This window comes from Pipistrellus kuhlii, unplaced genomic scaffold (genome assembly GCF_014108245.1).
Source record: "Pipistrellus kuhlii isolate mPipKuh1 unplaced genomic scaffold, mPipKuh1.p scaffold_m20_p_4, whole genome shotgun sequence".
Lineage (NCBI taxonomy): Eukaryota > Metazoa > Chordata > Mammalia > Chiroptera > Vespertilionidae > Pipistrellus > Pipistrellus kuhlii.
In genome coordinates, this window is record NW_023425540.1 from 72,801,375 (window position 1) to 72,826,607 (window position 25,233).

General features: G+C 49.6%; 1 protein-coding gene and 1 pseudogene across 2 annotated transcripts in view; one reads left to right on the forward strand and one right to left on the reverse strand.

Annotated features, from left to right (window-relative positions):
* Positions 1-25,233, forward strand: part of HIP1 (huntingtin interacting protein 1) — a 130,358-nt gene that overhangs the window by 58,383 nt on the left and 46,742 nt on the right. The gene's annotated exons all lie outside the window — the stretch shown is intronic.
* LOC118704063 lies at positions 2,057-2,204 on the reverse strand (annotated as a pseudogene).

Below are 25,233 nucleotides of genomic sequence, written 5' to 3' on the forward strand. Positions count from 1 at the left end.
GCCCCTATTTGAGATTTATGGGAAGATTTTTGGACTGAGCCCTTGGGCAGGAGGGCACAGGTGTGTGGCCTGGGACAGCGGTGTGGAGGAGCTAAGGCGTTAGCCATGCTAGGAGATGAGTGGGCAGAAATGGAATCTTGTCATAGATGGGGAATATCCTAGATTTACCACTTGTGGACGCCAGCTAACTGGGCCCGAGGGACAGCAAACACCTTTGCCTCTTAAGCATCTGACTCCCTGGAGTGGGCCGATCCCCCACTTCAGGGCAACCCTCCACCCCCTGGAACACGGTGGGAGCTGAATACACTGTTTGTTGGTTGGGGGTAGCAGGGTGTGATTTAAGGGACTTTGAAGGAGGGAGATCTCTGGGACCACTTGTAGTGTGGGGCAGGGCTTTTCAGGGGTCCCAGTTGGCTGCTACTCAGAATGGAGATTTAAAAGTGCACTTGAGATCACTACCACCCCGACATTGGCTGTAGACCAGGATAACACCCCCACCGCCAATCTTGCAAACTTTGAGGGCTTGTCAGGCCAGAGAGGTACCTATGATGGGCTGTGCTTCAGGGGAAAGGAGCTGGGTCTGGGGGAGGGGGTCTGGGTCTGCCTGTACCTGAGGGATAGGAAGGTACTGAAATATGAGTTCCTCTTGTACAGAATTGGGCTAGTTTTCCAAGAGTGCCCCTTTGAAGCAAATATCTCTATGGAAAGGGCAGGTAGGTTCCTGGCCCCGCCAGGCCTTTGGGATTCTGTCTTGGGTGGGGAATGGAAGGAAGAGGAGCAAATGATAGGTTACAGTCATTTTTCCCCCCATGGCTGGAGACCAGTCTCAAACTGAGTGCCACCCCTGGGCTCGGAGTGAGGGGCTTTGGCTCCATCTTCGTATGAGGATGCATACCTGTTCACGTTTGGACAATGCCAAGAGGCTGGACCACCATTCCCTACGTCTGAACCATGAAAGCTCACTTGCTTTGGGTGACTATTAGAAATACTTTCTTTGGGTGATTGTTAGAACTACCCCTCAGAAAAAATACTCTGTGCAGCTGTGGGGGCGGGGAGGTGGAAAGCTGCCCAGCAGCCATTTCCTAGAGGTGTCTTAGCAAGACCAAAGCGCCACCTATTCGGGCTATAGGGGGAGGCACGGAGGACCTGCAGCCCTAGTCCAGTGGCTGCCAAAAAGTTTTCAATGCAGACCCTAATCAGAAGGCCACTGCGCCAGGGGCTGAGTAGGTCTGAGGAGGGACTGGGCTGCAGACTTCAAATAGGGGGCCAGGCCCTAGGCTGGCTCTTCAAGGCTGGGTGGTGCTGGCTCTGCTGGGAGCAGCAAGGGGCATCACCTGTATGGAGAGTCACCGGAAGAGGAACGAGCAGGGCCCATTGGGTAAAGCTGAGGACCTCTGGCTGGCCCAGGTTTGAGATTAGGAAATGTTGAGATCAGTGGTTGGGGCCCAACCAGCAAGGCCTTGAAAACCAGCCAAGGTGTTCCAACTTTGGCTGCAGGTACTGGGTAAGTCCTGGAGAATTCTGGGCACAGGAGAGGCACATGCATTGCCTCTTTTAGCTTGGGGTCCAACAAAAGTGATATTGGATGCTCATTAATTATTGAGCAGCTAAATGCGCAGCTCAGAGACGATTGTCCTCGGCTCTTTGTAAAGAGCACAGACCTGGGACTGTGCGGCGAGGAAAACCTTACCCACCCCGGGGAATTGGCGCCTGCTTCCCATTCCTGCAGAAGGCCCACGTTACTATTTGTTCTGACCAGGAAAGCCCATCTCCCATGTGAAGTCCTCACTGTGGGGGCCCTTGGCTCCAGGGTCGACCTCAAATCTAGCGTTTTCACCGTATATTTGGCAGAGCCCAGAGTCAGCCTTGAGGGTTTCTTTACTTTTTGCTGAATGGGAAACATAAATTATAGTTCACCCAACTCCCTGCATGCTTTTGAGCAAGATTCTTAACCTCTTAGCCTCATCTGTAAAGTGAGAACAGGCAATACCTCATTCTACTGCGATTCATAGATCTTGCTCTTTTTTTGCCCCCCCCCCTTTTTTTTTAATAAATTGAAGGTTTGTGGCAAGTCTGTTGATACTTTTCAGACAGGCTCAGAAAATGGAAAATATTTTTTAGCAATAAAGTATTTTTAAATTAAAGTATGTACATTTTTTTTTTTTAACTACACTTGATCTTAGCCAAAAGGCCAAGAAAGTGATTGTACATTTTTTTTTTTAGACATAATGCTATTGCACACTTGGTAGACTATAGTATAAACATGACTTTTATATGCACTGGGAAGCCAAAACATCTGTGCAGTTCACTTTGTGATTCACTTTATTGTGGTCACTTGGAACCAAATCCTCACTCTCTCCAAGGTATGCCTGTGCCTGCCTGGACAATCTCACGAAGGCTGGGAAGAACTATAAGGCATGGGACCTGGCCTAGCGAGTCCTCCATACATGGTGGCTATGATGATGGTGGTCTTCAAAGTCTCATCTAAGATGACTCTGATCCCTGCCCCTCTCAGGCACACACACCCATTATGTTCTGGATTGGCTGAGTGTAGGGTGTATTTCAGTTGCCTGCTCCGGGGACCAATCCTCCCATGTCTATTTTCTGAATGAAGGTACCAATGACTGGGGAGAGCGGGTTCGCCAGCTGCTGTGACTGATGAATTTTTTATGGCATCAGGTAGGAGAACTGGTCTAACCTGGCACCTGGGGGGCTAAAGTGCGGGTGCCTTTCCCCCCAAAAGTTAGTGATGGAGTCTGTGCCTTTACTGAACACAAGAATGCAGAGCCCTAATTTGGGGAGTAGAGTCAACACCGTCAGGTCTTACAAAAGAATATATAGATTATATAATTTGTATTTGCATAGTGCTAAGCAGTTTATAAAGCATTTTCACATCTCTTCATGTTTATAACAGTCCTGTGAGGAAGGCAGGGCAGGAACTGTAAGCCATGTATTATAGATAAGAAAACTGAGGTTCAGCAAAGTGAAACCCCGGATTCCATAAGTGGTGGAACGAAGATCTTGTACCCAGTTCTCCTGACCACCAAAATGTACGCTCTGGCCGAAATCGGTTTGGCTCAGTGGTAGAGCGTCGGTCTGCGGACTGAAAGGTCACAGGTTCGATTCCGGTCAGGGGCATGTATGTTGGTTGCGGGCACATCCCCGGTAGGGGGTGTGCAAGAGGCGGCTGGTCGGTGTTTCTCTCTCATCGACGTTTCTAGCTCTCTATCTCTCTCCCTTCCTCTCTGTAAAAAATCAATAAAATATATTTTAAAAAATGTACGCTCTGATGACAAGTAAATAAAGGGTACGAAAAAAGATTCAGTGACCAGATTCTAGGCTGGACGTAAGCTAATGTAGAAAGATGAGAGGCCTGTGGGTTCATGGCTGAGGTCCAGTATGGCCGGCCTCGTGTGAAGGGCAGCTCATTTGAACACTGGGGAGCGGTTCCAGAGAAACAAGTTGACGTATCCTGGCTTTTTACATCACCCACCACAGTTTCTAAAACTCGGAGCATCACGATGAGCCGCCTTCTCCATGTAGCCTGGGGTAAGGTCAGAAATTACAGATGACGATGTGGGCCTCAGCCAAGTGCCAGTGGGGAGGGAAATCTGTAAGTTGCCTCCTCTAAAAATGCTTAGAGAGGTTTTGATTTACCATATAACTGCTATCACCTATTGTCACCGACCACTATGATTTTATCCCAGTGATTATAACCAAGATGAGATGTTCAGTTCAGTCAGGCACATTGAACATCCACTTTTTGCCCAGGTATGGTGTTGGGGATCTAGAGCTGCGGATGGCCGAGCTATTCGTGGGAAGACTTAAGAGTCAAGGTTCCCTCCAGATGCATTGAGTGAGATGACACAGAGACATTTGTATTTGACAGAACACTCTCACCTGGATTATTTTCCCCTTCAACACAGCCTTGAGAAGCAAGAATTAGTGCCCAAAGAGGCAAGTCCAAGTGATCCTGCTAGTCAGGGTCTAAGTTCAGAGACTAAGGTAGGTGTTAGGATATTCCAGCACACAGATGACCCTTCCTTCCTGCTGATTTCCCCCCTAAGCTTCTCCCCAACACACACACACACACAAACGGCTGGGTGACTTTCTTGAAGAGCATGTCCAGGGGCTGTTTCCGTTCCACCTTTGTCTCCTTTCTTGCCTGAGAGGTCCCAGTCCAAAGCCAGACAGTCATGTGACCTGGCAGCTGTCCCTGAGCCAGAGAATTCCAGCATTTGTCATGCTGTCTGGGGCCCAAAGAAGTGAAAGATACAGATCTTCTAAGAAAAAAGAGATTCCTGTCTCCTTTAGGTTCCCTGCTGTCCTAATGTGTCTTTGATCTGGAGGTGGTTCCAGTGGTTGGGACTAGAGGGGAGGAGACTATTTGTACATGTGAGCGGGAACCACCTGGAGTCCACAGCATCCTCCCTGCACATGGAGGATCAGGGAGCATCTTCTGTGTCCAGAGACCACTAGATGCTGACCAGGGGCTTTGGAGTCACCTAGGCCAGAGGCTAAATCCTGATGCCACCACTTGCTACTCTAGGACTGTGGACAGTTAGTTGACCTCACTCTCTCCAGCTTCCTCATTTCTCAGAGGGATTGGTGTCTACAGACGTGGGGGGGGGGGGGGGGGGGGATTGAGATGGCCTATTTAAAGTTCTTGGCAAATGGGAGGGACTTACTAAGCCACTGCTACAATTAGTAATATTTTTGCTCGTTCATTTAGGCAACAAATAAAATTTTAAAACTTCAGATAATGGGGTAGAATGTGCCTTCTTTCAGAATGATCCGTCTGCTGGGTGAACTCGGTCGGTTAGGGCAATCAGACAAGTTATAAGTAATTACAGTACATATGGTAAGATGCACAGAGTACATCTGAGGGGTGTGCTAGTGTGGGAAAGGGTGAGATGAATGACCTGGCACTAGAGAAAGGGCCTCGCTGAGAAAGCTGGAGAATGGGGAGGGGCGTCCCCCCCCCCCCCCGGGGGTAAGGAAAGGAAGGGCATTCCAGGCAGAGGGAATCACACATGCGAAAGCACACGCTCATGAGTCCACCAGTGTGTTCAGGAACTCCCTGTGGTTTACGCTAGGTGAGTAGGTACAGTCCCTGCCTCCGAGGAACTAGCACAGTAGCCAGGATAAGGGATCCTAGTCTTTTTATGCCTCCATACTTCCTGAAGAGGCGTTTAAGCTGGGTTTTGATGAAGAGGAGCAGTGATTTTATTGATGAAAACACCTGACACATACTAGGTGCTCAATGAATGGTTGAAGTGATGAAAGACAACATGCCAGTAGAGTGTGCTGTGTGCAGGCAGATGCATGTTGAGTAGGTTTGTTAGGAGCAGGGCCAGAGGAATGAGAGGAGGGATGAGTGGGAGCAGGTGTGAGGCCCAAGTTAAAAATAATCAGCAGGTGTCCAGCAGAACCAGTAATCGAGGCCACCCCCACTGGACAGTCAGGCTTGGGTGTACAATTCTGGCCAATGGGCTGGCACCTTCTTCTGGTCCCAGAATGAGTGTGGGAGCTGCAAACCGTGGATTGGGGCAAAGTTTGTTTTGTTTTGTTTTGTTTTTTAATTAACATTTTTTAAAACTTTCTACTGTGACCTCTCTTGGGTGCACTCAGTTCAGCCTCATTTTCTGGGACCTGAAATCGCCTCTTTCTGGAGTTCTGTCAGGCTGGATTTCTTGGAAAGAAGTCTTACCCAATCATTGCCTCCGAGCCCCACCAGCTCAGAGGTCAGAATCAGCAATCTGGACCAGGGTTGTGGAGATCATGCTTTTTGTGTGTACACATGTTTTTTATTATCTCCCGAGTCAGCAAACACTGAGGCCCTATGCCAGGCACCGAGAACATCAAAGGAAATTGTGTCATCTGAAGACTCCCACCTTCAGGGAGGTGGTAAGCGCCATATTAGAGATTTAAGGAAAGTCCTATAGAAACTCAGGTAGGAATAACTAATTCTGCCAAGAGGTAGAGGAGGTGGATTGGGGAAGGTGACATTGCAGGCCATTCATTCATTCATTTATTCAGAAAGGATTAATGGAGTACCCTTCATGCACCAGGTGCTGTTTAAAGCACTTAGGTGAATCAAACAAATCCTTGTTTTATGGAGCTGCGTGTGTGTGTGTGTGTGTGTGTGTGTGTGTGTGTGTGTGTAGAATTGCCCTAAGGATACTTGGATAGGAATTATTAAAGTGCCCTGGCCAGGTAGCTCGGTTGCAGTGTCCTCCCATACACCATGTGTGTTCAATTTCTGGTCAGGGCACATACCTAGGTTGTGGGTTCAATCCCCAGTCAGGGCATGTTGTAGGAAGCAACCAATCCATGTTTCTCTGTCTCTCTCTTTCTGACTCTCTCCCTCCCTCTCTCCTTCCCTCCCTCCCTTCTTTCTCTTCTCTCTCTCTGTGTCTTTTTTGTGTGTGTGTGACCTGGGTATGGCTGAGAGGGCCTCCTAAAGTGTTTTCTCTTTCTCTCTTTCTCTCTCTCTCCTTCTTCCTCCCCCCCGCCCCCCACTTCTCTCCCCTCTCTCCCTCCTTCCCTCCTTCTAAGATTAAAAGAAAAAAGTATAGGGGGAAAAAGAGAATTGTTAAGGGGATAGGCCCGTCCTTCCTAGCTGGTATCCTTGACCACCAGCGGACCCTGGGACCCCCATTCCTGGTCTATTACTGGCTTATGTTCTGGCTGAAACTGCCCTGGCTCATTGCTGAGAGTTGTCTGAATCTGGACCTCCGGGAACCTGCCTTGTGACCCAGCTGCCCTGTGCTATCTTTCTGCAGTGCATTCAACTTTGGGTGTAATGCAAGCTTATCACTTCCTCTCAGATTTCATAGAAGCTGGAGGAAAGATGCTGCCTCTTATTTCCAATGACTCTCCATTAAAGGAGCTGAGTGCCAACTGAGCAGTTCTCTGGGCGTGGTCCTGGGGGGACTTGGTGTCAACACTTTAGAAGGCCCTCTCAGCCATATCCAGGTCACCTCAGCCAGAATGAGGGTGGGACAACAGAGAACTTTTGTTCATAGAGTATGCAGAATTAGGCTTAATCCAATTATCAGAAAAGTGTGATTCCTTCTCTCATGTTCCAGGTGAAGAGTCTGAGGCTCAGAGAGGTTAACAGCTGGCAGAACTCACCACTTTAAATGCTAGGCTCTTCTTATGGCAGCTTTTGACAGCATTGGGCTTCTCCGCTCCTGCGGGGAGACAGCCAGGAGTGCTCTGGCCTCTGATGCTGTAGCTCAGGGACACTGGGGCTCCTGCACTTGGGTTATAACTGAATATCTTGTAGCTGTGGTGATTGGCAGCTGTGATGAGGAAACAGATAATCCCATGCTATTTTTCCCCCCCAGAAAATATGAAAAATTGTAAAGAAATAAAGATCAGGCATATTCTCACCATCCCAAACTACCGCTAACTATTTGGTATAGATCCTTATGGACTTTTCTGCTGGGTTGAACGGCAGGTGCTGTTTTTATAAGTCAAAAATGAATACATTATTCTCATTTGATTCAACCAAATACAAGCATACATACAATACATAGACAAATACACACATATTTAAACAAAATATAGCCGTACCAAATTATAGTTTATAGGTGTCTATTTTAGTTTCTAATGTGCCGTAGGTCTAGAAACAGTGGTGAACGGGCTGCATTCTGGGGCTCACATTCTATCTCCACCACTTACCTGGACAAGTTCCTGAAGCTCTCCCTGTGGGTTTTCTCCCTTGTATAGTGGGGGAGTCACCATACCTTCTGCTTAGGATTGTTGTGGGGTACAGGAGTTAGTATGTATGTCAAGTGCATAGACCCGTGCCTAGCCCATGGCCAGCATTCAGTAACTGTTAAGCAATTAACTACCATATATCCAAGTGAGTTGAAATGTATCATTTCATTGCAATCACACCCTATCAATAGACTTTAGCTGTATCTATTTTCTTTTAAATATGTTTTTATTGATTTTTTTTAGAGAGAGTGGAAGAGAGAGGGATAATATAGATGGAAGCCTGGAGGAAAGAGAAACAACAATCTGCAGGGCCTCCACTGGGGATCAAGCCCACAACCCCGTCATGTGCCCAGCCGGGAATCAGACCGGGGACCTCGTGGTTCCTGGGTCGATGCTCAACCACCACGCCACACCAGCCAGGCTGTGTCCTTTCTCCACTGTTGAAGTGATGTCCTTGTATACACATCTAAGAGCATCTACCCAGTCACTGCTTTGTCCCCTGGCCAAGTAGCTCGGTTAGTTAGAGTGATGTCCTGATGCGCCAAGTTTGTGGGTTCTATCCCCAGACAGGGCACATTCAAGAATCAACCAGTGAATGCATAAATAAGTGGAACAACAAATCAATGTCTTTCTCTCTCTCTCAAAATTAATCAAATTTTTAAAAAGGATTCTTTTTATTGGTGTGTTTTGAGAGGAGCGGTGCATGATGCAAGGGGAGGTTGCTTGGATGGTTCTCTCTTCTGTCGCTCAAAACTGTAAACTGGGCTCTCTGGTTCCTGCCTCCTTTTTGCCTTTTCACACTCCAGCAGCACGAATAGCTGGCCAGACCCCACATTGTGCTCTGGCCCCACTTCTGTCCCTTGGTGAGGCCCCTCCAGGCCCCTTCTCCAAGCCAGCTCATCGAGTTGGATGCCTTGCCTCCAGGAAAGGGCAGCCATACATGACCCTTCAGCCTTGGTTAGATGCCTGTGTCCAGGCTCCCTGCACCCTGTACCCACCAGTGCCTCTCCTCTCACTATCAGTGTTCACAGTGTCATCTTTCCCCCCTCTAGACTGTCCTCCTTAAAACCAGGACTTCGGTCTTGCTTCCCTGTGAGTTGACTTGGCGATGCACTTGACACATACAATACTCAATACGTGTTTGGTGGGTGCATTTAGTGAATGAATAAAATCATGGCTGGCTAATTAATGGCAGGACTTACATAAATGGAGATGGATTGAGGAGGAGGATTAATCTGGGTTAGAAGGGTGGAATGAAGCCCCGGTGTGGGTGAACCCTTGGACATGTCTGATGTGACTGGAGCTGTGCTTTAGAAACAGAAATCTGGCCACGTGTGGCCAACAGGAGCTGGTAGCCCAGGGACCAGGGAAATATCAGGCCTGGATGGTCAGGGGGGTTCATTCTGCCTGGGGCACTTTGGGTGACTGTGCACACCCCAACACTTCTCCTGAATCTCATGGCTCTTCCGCTAAGGAAAGGCTCTCCTTCACCCCCCGAGAAGCGGAAGTGAGAGTTCCTGGCTGCTCTGCTTTCTGAGGAAGTCCATCACAGCCGCAGCTGATGATGAAATCCACCTCTGGAATTAGCAACCACCCTTCTCTCACCGTAGAAAACTGCTAGGCATATCCTTCTTCGCTCGTTATTACTTCCTGTGCCTCAGAGCTCCCGCCTGCCAGCTGGGGCATTCCTTGGCCTCCTGAGTGTGACCAGACCTGCATCACTCATCCACTCTCTTCTCTTGGGCCCTGATCTGGGATCAGTGAGGCCTGTGCTTCTGTTGTGTGTTAATGAGGACTTCAGTGGCTGGACCCCCGGGCTTGATGTTGGCCTGAGTGTGTTCTCTCAGTGGAAGTGAGCCTGAATTACCTCAAACCTGGAAGGATAAATGAGACTGATGGGCCTGAACCTGGAGTGAGATCTTGGTTGAAATCCTGGCTCTGCTACTTACTAGCTGAGTCACCTAGCTAGCCAAGCATCCCAAGTAGGTGGGCGAGTCACTTAACCCTTCCAAGTCTGTTTCCCCATCTTGTCAGCGGGTTAGCAACTCCCAGCATTACTGCAAGGGTTAAATGAAATAATGTGCGCAAATGAATCTGGGATCTATTACAGTCCAGGAGAAGTCAATTGAATTAGAGAATGAGAGCCTGGGCACAGCGAGGTGAAGACTATTCAGTCTGTTTTAGATAAGGAAATTAAGACCCAAAAAGAAGGGGGATGGTGGGGTGGGGATGGCGGTGGGGAATGAAGTTGAGAGAAGAACCGAGAGGGAGTCTGGATATTTTGCCTAATACTTCCTCTGCTTCCCCCAACACACACACACACACACACACACACACACACACACACACACAGCTCTTGCCAAGCTCCTGGGCCTGTCTTCCCAGAGGAAGCACCATCCGTTCCAGCGCTCCTTCCTGAAAAGCCTCATTGAAGAAGGACACCAAAGTGACCAAGTGTATCCGAGTATTGATTCCATCGAGACCCAATCAGTTGTAAAGCTGGAAAGGCAATGAGAAGAGAAGGGCTGGTGTGAGGAAAAGCAAAAGGGAGGAGGAGAATTGTCCTGGAGGAGGAGGCAGAGGGCTGGCTTCATTTCTGTCTTCAGGTTGCCGTGGGATGGGCCTTAGCGCTGCTCCCTGGCAGGCCTGTGCATCCCCCGGTCTGTGCAGCCCTAGCCGATACTTTGTGCTTCCTCCTCCCTGTCTTCACCCTCAGCCCATGACCTTTCCCTGTGAAATGAGATGAGAGCAACCCCGAGAAAGCTCGCACACCCTCCTGCACCTGGGTCCACACTCGGTGACCTGGCCTGTTATTCCAGCAGGGTGGCTGCCTCCTGTTGTGCAATAGATCCCTTCCCCATTCCAGCAATTCTCCTCCCTCTCCCCACACATAATTGCACACAAGTTACAATTTTTCCTTGTTTTAAAATTTAAAAATCCTGGACCTCGCCTCCTGCTTTCCCTGCCTCCTTACTGCCTTGTTGCCTCCGGGGCCCCTCCTTCCCTTTCTCTCATGAATTCCCCAGCAGGCCCTCCCGCCTCTCTACCAGAAAGCCCTGGTAAAGGTCACCTCGACGTTCAGTCTGACGATCAGTTCCCAGCTCTCGTCCTGCTTGATCTGTTGGCAGCATGTAACGCAATCGATCACTTCAAGTGAAATTCATTTCTTCATGTGCCACACTCTCCTGGTTTCCTCCTGCCTCGTAGGCTGTTTCTTTCCTGTTTCCACTGCTCGTTATTTCTCTTTCATGGATGCTGGGTGTCCTTGTGCTGCTTCCAGATTCCCATCCACACTTACTCCTTGGTGAACTTACCCTTCTTCAACCCCATCTCTATATCCTGGTGGCTGCCATACTGCTCGGTCCAGCTCAAACCTTCCTTCGAATTCCAAGCTTGCACACCCCACTGCTCTTCCATGGCTCCATTTGGATATCTCCCAGGCATCGCACATTGGACATGTCTGAAAACAAGCTCCTGTCTGCCCCGCCCCGCACCTACTCCTTCCATGGTTCTCTCCACCTCGTTAATGGCAACTCAGTCCCTCTCATTGCTCTGGCACATGACCATGTGTCATCATTGACTCTTCCCTCACACTCCAAATCCCTATCGGCAGCAAGTCCTGTGAGCTCTACCTTCAAAATATACCCACCACATCTTGGCACCCCCACGGCGACTAGCCTGAGCTACCAGCATCTCTGGCCTGAATTAATGCAGCAGCATTTCATTGTCTCCCTGCTTCCACGCCGGTCCCTGCAGTCTCTTCTCAGCACAGCTGCCAGAGGGACCCTCTTTAAAAAATGAGTCAGGTTGTGTCACCCCTTTGCTCAAAATCTTCTGGTGGTTCCTGTCTCACTCATAATGAAGACTGGCCTTCACAGTGGGCCACAAGCCCTTTGTGATCCGGCCCCTCTCACCTCAGACCCCCGGGCTCCAGCCACACTTAGCTTCTAGCTGTTCCTGTGCCTGCCAGGTGGACTATTCCTGGAACTCCCGTCTGCCAGCTTGCTTCCTCCTCACTTTCAAATGTGTTCCTTTGCTACCTTCCCCGATGAGCCTGGATTGGGTTATACCGCCAGCTCAGTAAGCCTCAGCCCCATCGTGGGCCTTATTTGTCTTCCATAGCACCTATTGCCATCTTACCAACTGTCCATATAGGGTTGGGCTTTAGTTAGGTTTACAGTCCTGAGTATGCAAAACACAGTTTATTATTGTTTATTAATTATTGTGTTATTTTCCATATGAAAATATTTTGCCCTGCCCTGTATTTTACTCATGTGTTTACTTACTCTCTCCCCCTAGAATAAAAGATCTATGGTGCCAGAGGCATTGTTTTTTGTTTACAGCTCTATTTTTTTTAATATATTTTATTGATATTTTACAGAGAGGAAGGGAGAGGGATAGAGAGCTAGAATCGTCGATGAGAGAGAAACATCGACCGGCTGCCTCTTGCACACCCCCTACCGGGGATGTGCCCGCAACCAATGTACATGCCCTTGATCGGAATCAAACCTGGGACCTTTCAGTCCGCAGACTGATGCTCTACCACTGAGCCAAACCAGTTTCGGCTACAGCTCTATTCTTAGAGTAGTGTCCAGCACATGATAGGTCTTCAACAAATACATGTTGAATGAATAAATGACTATGAAAAGAACTCAAAGCAGTTTTCCCCAAGTTTAGGGAAGACCAAAACAGATCTGAGTGGCCCTTAAGAATACATTAAGTCCTAGATGGTTTGGCTCAGTGGATACAGCATTGCCCAGCTGCTTTGGCTGGCCCCCGGCCCTTGCAGTCCCAGCTTCGTCCAGAAGGTCATCTGGACTGTCGTTCTGCTGTTCCATCTAATTAGCATATTAGCTCTTTATTGTATATGAATCTATTAAACATAGAAATAGGTGACAGGGAGCAGGGCTGGGTATCTTTAGATTACCATCTATCTATACTGGACCAGTTCTATAATTAGCCAGGAGGAGAACTATTTTTCTGAGCTGGTATAACAGATGTGGTTTTGTATAAACCCACACTTCTATAAACGGAATCCCATTTTAGATGTACTAGTGGAGGTTGCTATTTAAAGGAATATGGTGCCAAATTCTTTTATAAAATGAGTAGCAATCTCCTAATTTGGCCTAAGTGCCAACTCCTACCACTTCACCCCAAGTTTATATTTATTTACTTATATCAAGGTCTGCTGGTCCAAGCTGAGAAAATCTCTTCACTTTCCATTTATCTACTGTTTTATTCCATTTCTCTCATTCGTTCCCCTCCATTCCTGCTTTTCCTATAGCTGAGTTTTTTTCTTAGACTCTGACGTAGAGTGTTCTGTAACACTGCCTGATTCAGAGTGCAGTGAGCAGTGGCTCCTTTCCAGACCAAATGAATCCAATCTGGAGGTGGGCACAGGAGTGTGTGAATGCTACTGCGGTACAGGGTTAGGTGCTCAGGTGATATTCATGCATAACCCGGTCTGAGAACCACTGGCCAATGACGCAACCATGTCCTATTCACCCTTCCCACATCCGAGCCCACACTTGGAGCATCCCTTTGGGGCTTTGCAGGTGGCTGATGTGAATGTGCCCACAGACTGATACAGAGCTGGATGATTTGTCTGGGGGTTTGAGTTCTGGGCTCAGGCTCCTCTCTGAGTGACATCACCCACGCTGCTCATTTCTTAAATGAGAGCAAGATCCTGTGGCCACTACCTCAGGAGTTTGTTCAGGTGCTCTCCAGAGTGTGCCGGTAATGAACTTGGGCTTCCCAGTCCTATCACACAATTTGTTTTCCTTCAAACTGGAATGGGCCCCTCAAGAGAACACAGCTGCGATTAAGGGTTCAGTGGAACGCATGCGAGTAACTAAGACCAGATCCTGCTTCTTGACAGCAATAGAAGGCTGACTATGGTTAGAGGTTGTTTGGCCTGAGGCTGGGTCTCACTTAGGTACCCACTCTAGATTTTCTGAAAAACATTCTCCTTTTTGGTTCTCACTGGACGGAAAGATTGTATGTAGCATCTGCTAGTGGGGCCGGTTGGACATTTTAGGAGGCTCAGAGAAACCTGCCTTTAAGACAACCAATGTGTGGAGGTCAGGGAAGAGGTTTGGGAAACAAGTTGGTTTTGGCTGAGAGTCCAGGTGTAGCCATCTAAATAGAAGGATGTAGAATGTATGCCCGACCGAGAAAGGCAGGCCCCAGCCTCTGCGTGTCTGACTACGCTGAGCCCACTTGTTTCAAGTGTGCCCTGCCTCCCTCACAAGGTTTTCTCAGCATCAGCAAGACAGTACCTATGAAAGCTCTTCGAAGATTGCGAAGGGCTAACCAAAATGAGAAATGCTGTTGTCCTTATTATTTAAATCTGGTATTTACACATTTGTATGAGCCCAACCGTATTTTTGGGAATGTTTACATTACAGAACTATCCGCTAGAGTCAAATAAGATATCTTCACAGCCACCCACCCCCTTGTGTAAAAAGGGATGCTATCTATAAACTGCATTCCATGAAAATGGGATCACAGTTGTGTGAAGACCACCATCTGCAGCGAGAAGAGCAGCTGAAGCGTTGGGAGGGGTGGCGCTGAAGCTATATTGGAGAGTTTGGAATGCACAGGGTCAGGAGCCACTAGATTTCTCTGCTGGGAGAACTCATGAGGAAAGTTATTCTTGCTGCTTTATTTGGGGTCAGTTGTGGTGACAAGAGATAAAGGGCCAGTTACATATAGTAATAGGGGTGTAAGATGAGGGTATTTGCTGTACAAATAGAACAGAAAGAGATCTGAAGGATGTTTGGGAGGGAGTGGCAGGCCTTGGTGTTATGTGGATATGACAAGTGCCTCCTGACTCATTCATTTGACAGATGGAGACACTCTCAGGGGCAGGGCTCTGGGAGAGGCACAGAGCCTGAGAATGGGTGTTTCCTGTGCTTAGGGACCACCAGTCTTTCAGTCAGGCAGAGAAGAGACAAAACACTTCATCTCTCAAATCCGGGAGGTGGAGAGTGGTGAGGACATGGTAGAGGGAGGAGAGGAAGTGAAGCAATGCTGGTGTTGCGGGCAAAGACAGCACGGGGTTTCACTCTTGGAGGCCAGCTGTGTATCTGATAGGCAAGGGCATTTCGAAAGGCCTGACTTTCTAGACAGGATGACTTGCCACAAAGCAACCCTAAAGACTTCTCAGTGCAAGACCTGTGAACTTGGCATTGCATTTCCGGTTCCTAGGGAAGCAGAACTGAGCTTTCCTCTGTGAAAAGAGAAGCAGAACTGTAGGGGAGGGGGTTCCTTTCTGAAGCCATGGCCCCCTGCAGGTGGGAGAGAAGGGAGAGGGGCTGGCCTCTCCTTTTCCCTGAGAAGATACTCTGTGTCTAAGTATCTCTAGGCCTAAGTACCCATAGGCCCTTCTGAAGGCCTCCATGGGCCCCTGAGGGATCATTTTCAGAGACCGAAAGATATTTATCTCTGGCAAAAGAGAGAGCCCTCTGCTCCCAATCTGGAAAGATCCTGTGCCCGTCTGTACTCCTTGTCCGTCTGACCCTGTCTGGGGAAGGAGAACCAGCATGGAGCTGCGATTCTAAGTGGGGACACTGGTGGGGGGTCCTGGAGGGAAGGAGAGAGATGTGGAGCTGACCATGGCCCTAGGAGCCCCACACTGAGCCCCAGGCCTGGGAGGGAAGGGACGTCCATTCAGGCTAGACTGTCTCCCACTCCTCTCCTCCCTTCTCTCTTACCCCTCCCCACACAGCCTTTGCCTCCACCATCATTCCCCTGGAGCAGCTCTTGCCCAGGTCACCAATGACGTCCTTGCCATATGCAGTGGGTAGTTCTCAGTCCTCATCTCTCCTGCTCCCTCAGCAGGAATTTACATAGTTGACAGCTCCTTCCAAACTGAAACACTTTCTCCCCTGAGAGAAGTAACCTGCACATTCTCTTCCTAACACAGGACCGGACACTTTGCCGATTGCAGAAGTGATGGACATTTTTTAAATCTCAGTTTTCTTACTCCATCTTCTCTACCGGATTATCAGACTGCAGAATAGTGCCTTTCTTTTTGCTAAACCCTTTGAAATATGTGTGAACCAGGCCGTTTGGTTAATAACCACTATCCAGAAGCCAGAGAATGGTTGATGGCTTTGGGGTGAGAGGAAAGGGGAAGATGTGATCCTGATTTCAGTAGTCCCCAGCTTCTGAAGGAGAAAGTACACACAAAATACGAATAATAGAATACCGTACCATAGGCTGGTATTTATTTCTCACACTTGTGAGGCCTGAGAAGTCCAAGATCAAGGAGCTGGCCAATTCAGATCCCCACTGAGGGCGGGAGCTGTTTATGACTTTTAGATGGGAGGGGGGAGATAAGACAGCAAGCCCCCCTCTTTCTATAAGGGCCCAAATGTTGTCATGAGGGCCCCGTCATTGCCTCATCTAATCCTAAACCTAACCCCTCCCCAAAGCCCCATCTCCAAATACCATCATGTTGGGGATGGGACTTCAACATACGAGTTGGGGACACACAGTTTAGTCCATGACAAATGCCTTTTATGAAAACATGTAAATGAGTCATAGTATTTAATTATATGGAGCCTATAAGTATAAAAAAGTATAGGAAAGAATAGCTGGATGTCGTCAGTTAGTGTAGCTTACACTTAACTATCGGTAAGATTTTCAGTTGGAAAGAGAAAGAAATGAGACTTGAGGAAAGACAGGACCGGCAGGAGGGCGGGACAGACAAGGTATTAGGTGCTGATGAGGAAGTCTGCGTGGAGAGGACTGAGCAGAGCAGGCAGGCCCTTCGTTCTTCCTGTCCATTGGGCGCCAGGCCCGGGGTGTGAGCACGGGGGGACAGCAGGGACCGTGCTCCCTGCCCTCACAGAGCTCACTGTCCAGTGGGAGACCAGCGAATGAACACACCAGGGAATTCCAGGTTGCGATAAGGGCCTCTGCAGGAGGTAGCCAGGTGGTTGTGAGCTGTGATAAAGAGCACTGGGCCCGGGCGGAGGGATTAGAGACAGCCTAGGGGCCGGTATTTGAACAGCTTGAAGAAGGAGGAGAGAATGGCGGGAAAAACTATTCCAGGCCAAAGGAGCATCAGAGAGGGAAAGAATAAAACGTATTTGCAGAACAAAGAGGCAGCCAGTGTGGTTGGGCATAAGGGGTAGGAGGGAGAACGGGAGTTGATGCCCGTGCATGGACGGCCTCACGGGATGCAGGCTTCTTTCCGCGTGTGGTGGCGGGCTCTGAGCAGGGGGTGTGACCTCAGAGTGGCTTATAAAGCTCGTGCTGACTTGTGGGCGGAGAGCCGCTGGGGGTGGGCCAGTCCATGTGGGAGGCTGTTTCCGTGGTCCGGTGGGGACAGAGTAGTGGTTTGGACTTGAGAGGAGGCAGAGGAGAGGAGTAGAAGCAGAGGGGCTTTGGGGCAGAAAGGACTGCTTTACCGATGAGTTGGATGGGAGCACGGAGGCAAAGGCAGCAGTCAAGGATGACTTGTAGGGAGAGTGGGAGAGGAATTCTTGGATAGGTGGGCGTGCTGGCCAAAGTTAAGCTTTCAAGCCATGGGCCTGGTTGTGATCACTAAAGCATGAATATAAATAGATAGAGATCTGGGGCCCAGCCTCATGGGGTAGAAGGTGAGGCAGTGATGGTGTTGACTAGGGTGTTGGACCACTGGCAGCTCGGTTGGGGACAGGGACCTGGGTTTGAATCCTGGCTCTACCTGCTGCTGCCTGTGCTACTTTGGGCAACTTGACTCAGAGAATCGGGGGTCAGTCCCTGCCCTCCTGGGGTAGATCAGAAGCAAATGCCTGAGTGCAGTGGCTTGTAGGAGGCAGAGGCTGTGCTGCTGCTGTTACCACTAATCCGTTTACAACAACTACACCTTATTTCTGATCAAGAGATATTATTGGGGGGGAGGGGGGAGGTGTTAAGAGATCAACCAAAGGACTTGTATACACACATATAAACATAACCCATGGACATAGACAGAGGGGGTGGGCGCAGTGAGAGCATGTGCTGGGAGGTAGGAATGGCTGGGGAGAGGTCAATGGGAGGGGGGGAGGAGACATATAATACTTTTAAATTATATATATATATATATATATATATATATATTTTTTTTTTTTTTTTTTTTTTTTTTTTTTTTTTAAGAGAGAGATACTAGCCTCTAAGTATTACAGCCAAGACCAGAGAAGTCTCACTCAATGCGGAAGGCACCCTGGCTATTCTTTCCCTGAGACTCACGTGACCTCGACTTGCTTCGGAGCTCTCTCAGCCTCACCCGGGCGTGGGGTCCCAGCTGTGAAGTTAAGTTTGTCCCCACCTTTACTGTGATATGCCACATCAGCCTTTTGTACTCTTCTCTCCGGGAATCTTACCCTCCCCTCCCTCTCTGCCATTCTTGTTCCTCCCAGACAGAGCTGATGGCCCAAGGCTCCCTTCCTGCCCTCTCTCAGGATTAGGTACTTGGGGGGAGGGGGGGCATGATTCTTTCAACCCTTTGTTGGCTGAGCTCTTCTCATGGACTCTGGAAGCCTTTGGGGGAATGCAGGCTGGGGAGGGAGAAGGAGCCTAGACTAAATGGCAGGAATTAAAGGGGACCACCTCCCTTACCTGTTTACCTCAAGCTCCCAAACCGGAGGAGGTGAGGAATGCTGTGAGCGCTCAGCCCCGTGGGGGCAGTCATCACCATGGCCAGGCGTTGGTGGTGGCCGCCATGCCTTTGCCGAGAAAAGCCTCCTTCACCCCTACTCTCTTCACTTCTCTCTGCCTCCCTCCTACCTTACTTTCCCCTTTCCCCTCTGCCCTTTCTGGTGTCAGGTACTCCTTTGCTTGGTCTGGGCCGTGAGCCTTTCCGTCCCTTGCTTTAAAACCTGCCACCCCCACCTGGGCACCTCCTTTATGCCTGCCCCTGGCATGGAACCTTTGCCCATGGGACCTTCCCGAGCCAGCTCGGCCTTGGCAGCCCGGGTGCTGGGCCCCTGCCAGGAGCTGTGTGTGTGACCTGACAGTGCCCAGCTGGACCCCACAGGCCACGCCCAGGCTCTGCTCCCCAAAGAAGCAAGGCCCATGGGTTTTCCATCAGCTGCAGCCTGGCAGAGGGTATGGGGTGGGGGCAGGGGCCTGGGAGAAAGCCGCCCTTCCTGTGGTGCCTGCTGATAATTGGCCCTCCGGAACCCGCTCGGGACGCGGGGCCAGCTGGGTCAGGAAGTGGCGCACAATGCGGCTCTTTCAGGGGGCGCTCTGCACGGCCGCGGGGCCCCGTGACCCCAGGGACATCTGGAACACAGACTGTTCTCAGAGGATGTTCCCTAACCTCGACCGGAGGTGAGGGCTGAGCCCTGAGCCTCCCACCCTCTGCCCTGGCAGGGCCCCCGGCCGATGCCCAGCTCAGAACCCAATTCTTTCTTTCAGAGCGAGCCTGGGGAGGGGAGGAAAAGGAAGCAGACTTTCTCAGGAGACCATGAATCACATACCTGGTGGCCTATAGAGGGGAGCAGGTCGTCCTTAGTGATTTATTGAGACTGTTAGCCCTTCCTTAGCCACTGTGGGCCCTTGAGGGATCTTTGCCCTGGGGTTTTTAATCTGGGTGGGGAGGTAAGATAATATACTAAGTGTGGATCTCATGAAGAGAAGTAGGAATTTTAAAAAAGAAGAAGAAAAAACGGAGAAGTTATTGGTCAGAGTGGCTCGGTAAGTCCGAAGGAAGGTAAAATTTGGTCTGTGCCGGGAAGACGGGGAAGGGTTTGGGATGAAGAAGAAGGTGGAGGAGTGTGTTACACAGGGTGGAGTGCCAGGCACCAAGGATAACGTAAGAATAGGAAACTTGCCATCGCTGAGAACTTCGGCCCTGGAAACACCCCTGTATCTGACGTTCCGAGGGCCCCGGCAGGCCCACAGCTTGCTTTTACCAGCCCAGGATGCTGAGACTCAGGCCTGCCTCGGAGCCCAGAAGGCCTTGCCATAGAAACCTCGGGCTGGACTGCCTCTCGGGAGCTCCCCGGGGGAAGTAGTGGCTGGAGGACTTCAGGCACGTTGGCTGCCGTACGTGGGTGGTCCTGTGAGCCTGCCAGAGCTGCGAGAGAAAGGTCTGGGGCAGTCCTGACAAGGGCAGGCAAGACTTGCAGGTGTCTTATAAGTTGTTCCATAGTGCAATGCCAGGCTAGGCCAGTGGTCGGCAAACCGTGGCTCCCGAGCCCACATGTGGCTCTTTGTCCCCTTGAGTGTGGCTCTTCCACAAAATAGCACGGCCCGGGCAAGTCTATTTTGAAGAAGTGGCGTCAGAAGGAGTTTAAGTTTAAAAAATTTGGCTCTCGAAAGAAATGTCAGTCGTTGTACTGTTGATATTTGGCTCTGTGGACGAATGAGTTTGCCGACCACCGGGCTAGGCTCTTGCCAGTGTGCTAACCTCGTGCGGGGGACTGTGACTCTGAGTGTCCGCCTGGAAAGTTGTCCCACACTTTCTTCCATCGGGGCACTAAGCAGCTCCTCCTGAAACTCAGGAGGATGAAGGGGCATTTGCATTAGGACCCTCCCCTGCTCAAGGGCCTTCTGTGGCTCCCTAGTATCTATCAGCTCACAATTTCCCATCCTGATAGCCAAAGCCCTCCATCATCTGAGGGCCCTTACAGAGTCTAAATACTGGAGGGGACCCACACGTCTAATCTAGCCAGAGCCAATCAGTCTGTTTTGCAGTAACCCTGAGGAGAGGTGGCCTCGCTTCTGCCGGTGTGTGTCTGATAATGGGGAAGTCTGTCTCTCATGAGATGCTTTAGGCTTATCCAGAAATGGCCTGCCTGTAGCTGTCCCCGTTGGCCTAGGATTGCTCCTCTGGAGTTATTCCTCTCCCACGTGACCACCCTTCAGGATACTGATTATCCTCTACGTTTTCCTCGGGTCCCACATCCATCCCAGTTCCGGGCGCTCTGTTTTTAGAGGTGGTCTAGTTTGTCAGCTCCCCTCTGTGAAGCCTAAAACTGCCTCGTGTGTTTAACTTCTACGTGTGAACTGCTCTGCATAGTGAATTGGGCGCGTCCCCTCATTCTGAACCCTGTATCGTCCTTTTCATGCATCCGTCTCCGACTTGCATTCAGGCCAGCCATACCAAGGTATTGCTTCTATCAAGCTGATAGCCAAACAAAACACCGAAATTGTTCTCACAATTGCTGCTTTGGGGCATTTCTTCCCTGTGCCGGTGAGGTTAGATGTCACTATAGGAAATTTCCTTTATATCTACTGGATTGCGTCTTGTGAGGTTTAACCCGTTTTTCCAATGTGTGGACATCGTTGGGATTCTGGTCCTGTTTCTGTGAGATGGGGGACTGTGTCTCGTGAGGGGGTCCTGACCCAGGGCTTGAGCCATTGGCCACCTGGCTGGGGGAGTGGCCGTGGGCAATTTGTTTCGCTTCTCTAAGCCTACCTAGCAGCAATGCTAAGTAGCATTAGTTAAGATGCAGCTAACGAGCAGTAATGCTCACCTGCTTATAGGATGCAGGTATGACTTTAATGAGACAATTCGTACAAAATGCTTATTAGCACAGGGCCTGGTTGGTAAGCATGCATGCGCTGCATAATCTTGATAGCTATAACCATTGCTACTGGCTAGTTCACTTCCTCATTCTTTTTAAAATGGCCATGTCTCACCCCAAATCCTCCTGGCCTCATTGCCTCCTCAGCCTGAGTTACCTGCTTCTATTCCCTCCCTTGTGTAGTTTCAAAACCTCTGCGGCAACTTGGATGCTTCCCCTGCTGTGTCCCTATAAATAGGAGCTCCCACTGGCCAATCCTATTGAAATTCATTTTATAGTCCACGTAGTGTACGGTTCTTAACATTTTCACTTCTATCATGTTGGTTGAGGTCTTTATTCTTTTGCTTCTGTCTGCTATTAAGAACTCCCTCCTTCAGCTCTACCTCCAGGCCCCGTCCTCCTCTCCTCCAGCTCTCACTGCTGCTGGCCAGTCTTCCTCCAGCTGCTCTGGCCTCCGCATTCAGCAGCGCCTCTCTTTCTGGCGCCATCCCTCTTCTTCCCCTCCAGCTGCACCTGCCTGCCTGCTCCAGGCCTGTTCCCTCTGCACCTTTCCTCGTGCCCTGCCCGGAGGCCTGACCTCCTCTTCCCTGACCTCCATGGCTCAGGAGGGGCTTGCAGATCTAGTCAACCACACGGTTAGAAGCGAATAGTATGACCTTGGGCAAGTCGCTTAGCCTTTCTGTGCAGCAGGCATAAGGGCTCCTGAGTTTACAATGCAGTGAAGATAAAAGAAGTAGGTAAATTGCGGGGGGTGGCACCTGGGAAAAGTTACTCCTCTCTTCTTCTAAGAAGACCTTCCTGAGCAGCATCACCATTTCAAGGGATTTCTCTCTCCTTAAACACTTAGAGCACAGAACACTTCCAATTCTCTCTCTCTCTCTCTCTCTCTCTCTCTCTCTCTCTCTCTCTCTCTCTCTCTTTCTCTCTCTCTCTCTCTCTCACACACACACACACACACACACACACACGTCTATAGATATAAACTCATGGTATTTTATGTTGCTTAAAGGAATTTTGAGGACTTTTTCTTTTCTTTTCTTTTTTTGCAAGCAAGGATTATAATGACCATAGGCTTGGACACCTGATCAGTATCTATACTAATAAAAGAGTAATACACAAATTGGTCAGGATGCCCTCACCATAATGACGGAACAGCAGGCTGCGTGGGGCAACCAGGCCAGCAGGGAGGGCAGTTGGCAGCAACCAGGCCATGGGGGGAGGGGGGCTGTGAGGGGTGACCAGGTAGGCAGGGAGGGGGAGTTGGGGGTGACCAGGCTGGCAGGGGGTGGCAGTTGGGGGTGACCAGGCAGTTAGAGGTGACCAGGTCGGCCACGGGGAGGGCAGTTAGGGGTGATGAGACCAGCAGACAGAGGCGGTTAGAGGTGACCAGTCTGGCAAGGGGCAGTTAGGGGAGATCAGGCAGGCAGGCAGGTGAGCTGTTAGGAGCCAGCAGTCCCAGATTGTGAGAAGGATGTCCAACTGTCAGTTTAGATCTGATCCCTGGGTTCAGGCCTAAACTGGCCATCAGACATCCCCCGAGGTGTCATAGATTGGAAACCCCCCTCCCCCATGCATGAATTTCTATAGTCCTATATAATTAAAGCCTAATATGCTCAGTGTCCAGTTGTCCATTCAACCAATCAAAGCATAATATGCTAATGATATGCTAAGGCTGCTCAACTGCTTGCTATGACATGCACTGACCACTAAGGGCAGACGTTCTGACCAGTAGGTTAGCTTGCTGCTGGGGTCTGACCTATCTGGACTGAGCAAGATGAACCAGACATGCCCTGGAGCCCTCCTATGGTCCCTCTCCAGCTGGCCCACCTCCCGAGTCCCTCCCTGGCCTTGATCATGCACCTTTGGGGTCCTTTGGCCTGGCCTGTGCCCTCTCGCAATCCAGGACCCCTTGGGGGATGTCGGAGAGCCAGTTTCAGCCAGTTTCAGCCCAATGGCAGAACAATCAGTCACTATAACACACACTGACCACCAGGGGCAGACGCTCAACGCAGGAGCTGCCCCCTGGTGGTCAGTGCGCTCCCACAGGGGAGTGCTGCTCAGCCAGAAGCCTGGTTCATGGCTGGTGAGCACAGTGGTGGTGGCAGGAGCCTCTCCCACCTCCACAGCAGTGCTAACCCATCAGGTAGACATCCCCGAGGGCTCCCGGACTGTGAGAGGGCGCAGGCCAGGCTGAGGGGACCCACCGCCAGTGCACGAATTTTGTGCACCAGGCCTCTAGTAAACAAACATATGTGTAGTAATTCTAAATCCCACGCATCGCAGGTCCTCCCTCAAGGCCCTGACGTGGTTCCTAGCATTTCCCGCCAACATGGGTTTGCTCTTCCTTCTCTCAGCCTGTATTACTGATTCTACCAACCACCCTGGAACTTGACCACATCCAGTCCAGCACCTCGCTGGATTTAGGTCTCTTGTTGCCATTTTACATGTTTATGGCCCTTCTAATTTTTTATGGAATGCAGGCAATCTTTAAACACTCAACAAAGGTGGTGACTTTGCCCAGAGCTCTATCTTCAGCCAGGCCCCCCCTCCTTGTTCTGGGCCAGGGGAGGAACATAGCTTAAACCTCTGTAAGTCACCCAAGGAAATCTGAAGGAAAGTGAATGGCCTGGCTTGAAGCAGAAGCTGAGAAAGGTCCAAGTAGAGATTTGTTAAAAGGAAGCTGGAAGCACTTTGCCTCACGAACTGCCTCACTGGGAGGTATTTGGGGAATAAATGTTTTTACTTCTCTCGTGCAACATCTCACATGAGATTCCTTCTCAGTAGAGCCCCGCATCAGGTGCTGCAGGGAAGAGGACAGGAAGCACCGCACTCTCCTTGTCCTCGGGAGGACCCCTGTGGCAGGGAAAGGACCCTGTGTTCGTCTCCTGGGCTGTTGCAACAAGTGGCCACGAATAGGGTGGTTGAAAACAACAAAAAAATGTATTCGCTGACTGTTCTGGTGGCTAGAAGTTCAAAACCAAGGTATCAGCAGGGCCGTGCTCCCTCTGCAGGCTCCAAGGAAGATCCCTCTGGTGCCTTTCCTGGTTTTGGTGACTGCAGTCATCCCTGGTGCCCCTTGGCCTATAAACACGGCACTTTGGTTGGTCTTCTTCATATGGTCTTCTCCCTGTGTGTCTCTGTGTCCCTGAGACTTCATGTAGCCTTTAGAAATTATTACTTTATTTTCCAATTACAGTTTGCATTCAATATGATTTTATATTCACATGCCCTGCCTATGAGGACACTGGTCATATTGGATTTGGGCCCCACCTAACACAGTATGACCTCATCTTAACTAATTACATCTGCAAAGACCCTATTTCCAAATGAAATCGTGTTCATAGGTACTGGGGGATTTGGACTTAAACACATCTTTTTGGGGTGGGGGGATCAGGGGGGGAACACAGTTAAACCCACAACAGAGCTTATGCTGTTAAAGAGATAATTCTGGTAGGGAGAAAAGACATGTGGAATAGTGGACTTAACACGTCCAAACATTATATAAACCAGACATAAAAGAACATATCTTGGTAAAGCCTAGAAATAACCTATTTTATATAACATAAACACATATATGTACATGTACATATGTATGTACTTTTTTTTTTTTCAGATAAAGACTCAAATGCAAAAAAACAAACAATAAAACACTTAGAAGAAAATGTAAGAGTCTGCCCGGGGTGGAAAAAGCCTTAAATGAATAGAGAAGTGATAAAAGATAAGATGGACATAATTAACTATGTAAGGCAATCAGCAATCATGACATATAAGTCCAGGAAATACAAATTAAAAGTAGAGATGAAATGTCACTACACCCGTCAGACTAGCAAAACGACAAGAAGCAATTACCCCCGTTGTAGCTGGGGTGCTTTTGTGCATGCTCAGTGGAAAGTGGGTTGTTAGAGCTTTTTTAGAAAGCAGTTTGGATCCTGATTAGAATGACTGCAGCAAAGCTTTTTTGTTTTGATATAGTAGGGAAATGTGAACAAACCTAACCACT